The sequence below is a fragment of the Xenopus laevis genome, chromosome 2S (assembly GCF_017654675.1).
Source record: "Xenopus laevis strain J_2021 chromosome 2S, Xenopus_laevis_v10.1, whole genome shotgun sequence".
Classification (NCBI taxonomy): domain Eukaryota; kingdom Metazoa; phylum Chordata; class Amphibia; order Anura; family Pipidae; genus Xenopus; species Xenopus laevis.
The window spans coordinates 72,644,273-72,649,576 of NC_054374.1; positions in this window are offsets into that span (position 1 = coordinate 72,644,273).

Consider the following 5,304-nt stretch of genomic DNA (forward strand, 5'->3'; position numbering starts at 1 on the left):
AACTCCAGGAAGTTTTTCTTTGTAAGTAACCCCCCTGGCCACAATCCCTCCTCTCTTCACCCTGTTTGTACATCTAAAGCTTGAACAACTCCCATGTAAGGCTTTCATCCTTAACTCTCTCCATGCCAAGGGGAATACACTGGCCAACAGTGCAGTTTCCATAGGAAGGCACATCTGGAAATCCCTGACAGTATCAGCTGGAGTTTGAGATGTAGAGTGGCTGATCTACTTTGTATCTGATGAGACTTTACATTCTTACCTGCCCCAATAATGGGCTATCTCCATGTTATAGATAATAAAGTGAAACAGAAAATGGAAACTATTATTTTATATTCTGTGTAAATACTGGACAGTATTTATGTTTATACTGTGAGTTTTAGCAACCTCATAAAATTGGGCTTCTAACCAAAATGCATATACCTAAGGTGCATGGCAGTTCTTTCATTGGAAGATAGATGCCATGGGGCAAATTCGCTAAGATGCGAAGTTGCGCCAGGCGCAACTTCGCCGCACTTTGCCGTACTTCGCCAGGCGTAGTTTCGCCAGGGCTCCGCAAATTCACTAAAATCCGAAGTTGCGCACAGGGGTAGCGTAAGGTTGCGGAGTTGCGCTAGCGTTGATTAGCTATATAAAGCGAAGTTACGCTAGCGAAGGCTAATTTGCATACGGCACGAAATTCAAATTTCAATGGAGGAACACGTATCTGCACTACAAATGCCTAGAAAACCTTCAAATCAGCAAATAAAAATTTTATTTTGCCCTACACATGTGCCCACTGTCTAGGTAAGTTGCCATGAGTCAGGAAATGTAGGGGGGAGGAAGGGGAGCCCCAAAAAATTTTCGATCTTTTTCAGCCTATCAGCCATCATGTAGAAAACACGCCAGCGTTTTTTGGGACTTAGAAAAATTTTTGACTTTTTTTGAAACAATCCCTATCTACTCTATTGCGCTTCGCCAGGTCTGAGGTAGCGAAGGAAGTCTAGCGTAAAAGGTAGCGTTCACTACACTGCGCAAGTTAGTGAATTTGCGTAGTTTCGTCGCTAGCGAAGATTCGCCTGGCGTAAGGTTGCGAAGTAACACTAGCAAAACTACGCCAGCGTTCGTTAGTGAATTTGCGCAGTAGCGAAAATGCCAAACGCTAGCGAATTAACGCTAGCGTTCGGCGATTCGCGGCTTAGTGAATTTGCCCCCATGTGTCCAACACAACATACACACAGTACACAACACACAGCTTGCATAGCCTGTTATAAGGCAAGAAAGAATATTATGTACATGTTACAGACTTCTTACCTGTTTGGAAAGTATTTCTGTAACACTGCCGATGTACTGCAGGGTATGACTATGGATCATGTAAATAAATGCCATAATTATAAAATAACTTCCTGGGACATGATTTTGCAGTGGCATTGTTCTGTTCTACTATATAACAGTATACACCAGGCTATTATAAAAGTGAGGGCAGACGCTGAGATTGGATTTCTGACCAAAAAAAAAAAAAAAAAATGAGGTGCGTGTTAGTCGACAATCCCCATGCTGAGAAATTCTGTTACACAAAAAGAAGTGTAGTCAAAGGACAGGGTATGTTGCATGTAGGTGTTTTCACCCCAGTTAATGTGGTCACAGATTCTAGCTCTCAATATATCTTTATAAAGGGAACCATTCAACTGTTAACTGGCAAATTGCAACTTTGAAGCTGTTGCCAAATTGGATCTTCCAGGGACCCCCATAGGCTTCAGCCTTCTTAAGTGCAACAAGTTGCTCATAGCTGCATTAAGGCATGAAAGTTTCCACTAAGGCTGTGTGTAATTAAACCAGTTATGCTATTTAATAATGCTCCGTGTATAAACCTCCATCTCCTTCTGACCTACAACTCTCCATGTCCCCACCAAGTTAAACTTAAATCTTCATGAAATAAAAGGAGCAATCAGTGTCATAACTGTGCTGGGTGTGCTGGGCCCCTCTGCAAAAAAATCTTCAGAAGGGCCTAGCGCACTCCAATCCCCATCCTCCCGCCTACTTCCTGCCCCACCCACTTCCACTCCAGTCTCTGCTCTGCCCATGTCCAGCCTCCAGCTCACGCACTCCCAACCCGACTCCACCCACTCCTGCCTGACTTGTGTCCCAGGTAAGAGAGCAGCTGGGGAGGAGGGAGGGTTTTATTAGCTATAAAGGAACAGACTGTGAGGTTTGCTTCCTCTATAGTTATGCCACTGAAAGCAATATCTCTATAACAGTGCAAATAGTGCATTTACTGTGGGTCCCAAGCCTCAATGGCATCTCTTGGCCTAGACCAAAATACATTTCCATATTATCAGGTACAATAATTATGTTTAGTGTTCATGAATCTGCCAACGTTCTCCTCTCCTCAGGAAAGCATAGCTTGCCTGTAATCCTAGGCATTAACCCACACACCAAATGTGATAGCAACTTGGCAGGAAGGGCTACAGCCCTATATGTATGTAAATATATATACATTAAACCTATTTCATAGTGAGTCATTCAAAAGCCATTCATTGTATGGGAGGAAGGGAGCCACCCACCTCCAGCTATGCAGTTCAAATTCCAACAACTAACCATGTCTGGTGCTCCATCTGCAGTTTATGTTGAGCATCCAATGTGTGCAAGAATGGTGCAGTCCTTTAACAAGAATTAAACAACTCTTAAGGTCCCCATAGACGCAACGATTCTTCTTTGGTGAATAACCGATTTTAGCCAAGTCCAACCAATCCATCAAATTATCGTGCGGTTAGTGGGATTCGAACGATCGTACATCTTACGATTTTTCGGCCAACATCTGTCAGAAAATTGATCGGCCAGGTTTAAAAATCTTTATCTGTCCCAGTGCAATCTATCTATGTTTGCAGGGTCAAGCAGGCAGCTACTCTTCAGTTTTGCTGGCAAATTGTTCTTTTTAGTTGATGGACATATCATACATTTAAACAATCATTTTGAGATAATGATTGAATCTTTTAAAAAACTTTACATCCATGGCCAGCTTTAGACAATGCATTTACAAGCTGTCATATGTGTCAAAATACTGATTTATTATTCCAATTGTTGTACATGCTACAATTACTATGTTTTCTAATACAATGATTTCTGCAGTAGTTATTTACTACTTTTAACATACAAAATTAACTACATATGCAATGTTGGCATGTGTTGCCGAAAACTAAATAAACAGAGTCTAAACAAATATATCATACATCACTCTATATAGGTTGGTATATAGAAGCGTGAGTGGATTGTTTCTGGAAAAATATGTCTTAAAGGGAAAAAAATTGACTTAAAGGGGAAGAAGAGCAGTCTGGCAATGCACCAGCGGATTGGCTTCTTTCCCAAATAAACCCCCTCCCCTCTGTAGCACATCCAGAACCAGCCAAAGCTCACCATTTTTCAGCATAGGTTGTGGATTTGTGAGGGCCTTGACATAGAAATATGTGCACTGGGCCAAAACCGTGGTTCAACTTTCATTTCTCATGCAAATGCTAGACTAATATATAGACTCTAGCTGGAAACTAACTAACTAACTAAACTAATGTCTTACATGAGCACATGTGCATTCTGTTTTCATTACATTTCCATCATCTCTCTCACAGAGAGATAAAATAAATAATTTGGTTTCAAAAGGGCAAAAATGTTAGGCGCAGGGAGCATTATTCATTCATCAATGACATTGCTGTAGCAAACTATCTGGTTGGCAGGCCTCAATTAGGGGTAGGCAGCATAGGTAGGTGCCTAAGGCACAGGGTGTGCAGCCCTGAGGAAGAGAAAGGAATGAACAGTTGGTGTGGGGTGTGCGGCAAGGGGGGGGGGACAAGGCGAGTGATGGGAGAGCAAGGTTGAGAATCTAGCAGAGAGCAGGGAGTGGTTTGGCAGCGATGGCAGCAGTTTAAGGTGGAGTGATGAGGAGCAAAACAAGTAGTATTGCCTTTTGCTGCTTGCTGCATGAGTTAGTAAGCCTCATTTGCGAATGCAACCACAAAGCACTACAACAACTGATGCAAAACAGAGCTATTCACAAGGGCATTTGCATGCATACATGCTTCTACATGCATACATGCTTGCAGCAAGCACCAATGCCTCCATTCACACTGTAAGACTATGGGCGACTGTTGTCAGCCTGAGTATTTTTGCAGGCTGAGAGAAGCAGATCTGCTCAGTGCCCCAGCTCCATTGATTTGAATCTGATCAGCCTGTGTGCGGTCACACACAGTCTGAGGTCAAACCAATTCCGCAGGCTGAAACAGCCGCTGACAACAGCCTGTGTTTCCATAGCCTAACTTCAAGGTTCCCATGGTGGATTGGAGTCAAAGTCATTTTGACTTGTGTTAAATCACCACTGACTAATAAAAACATGAGCTCCAATTTATGTGTGATTTGTGGTTGCTAATTTCACCATATCTGTTATACCTTTTGCAATCTAGCTTTCTGCCCTACTGTGCAGTTACAAATAATATTCAGGTTGCCAAAGCCAAATGTAATTTCTCTATTCTAATCGTCCATGATCTACATGTCATACCTTTGATCTCTCCCATCTCATGCAAATTCTGTATTCCATTGGTACCTGTAATCAGACTGCATCATGGTGCTCTTCTTAGCTTTCTAATCGATTGTCCACTGTCTATTATGCTAACAAAACCTCTGTGTTGGTCCATTGTTATTCTCCCTTGTTTTAGCAACGCATGACTCGTGTTGCTTTAGTAAGAAAGAGTGGTAATTTTTACTACAATGCAACAAGTCTCATGAATGTATTTCATTTAGACTGTAGGCTTTTTTTTTCCAGGTCTTCCTTGCTTGTATTGGTTATCTTTTTTTTTTTGCATGTAATCTGTATGGTCAGTGAATCGGCTTTTTGGCTAAGATCAAGTGTAGTACTGGGCTAGGTACCCCTTCTAATCCTATGTGAAGAAGGAGAAACCCTGGGGGGCAAATTCCCTAAGGGGCATAAATTCGATAGCGACCGCTTTGCCCACTTTGCAACGCTTCGCCAGGGCAACACTAATTCCCTAAAATGCAAAGTTGCGTCCAGAGAACCGAACAATGGTGAAGTTGCGCTATCATTACTTCGACAAGCAAAGCGAAGTTGCACTAGCGTTGGATAATTTGCATACTGCGGAAAGTGAAAGTTGAATGGACGTATTTGTTCTTAATTCTTTGGGGTAATATTTATATAACTAACTTAATGTTATGTTGGTTCTAGAAATACTTGGATAAAAGACTTGTAGGCAATAATAAGGGGCAGATTTATTAAGGTTTGAATTGTAGAGTTGGGATTTTTGGTCAAAACTCACAAATTCATGT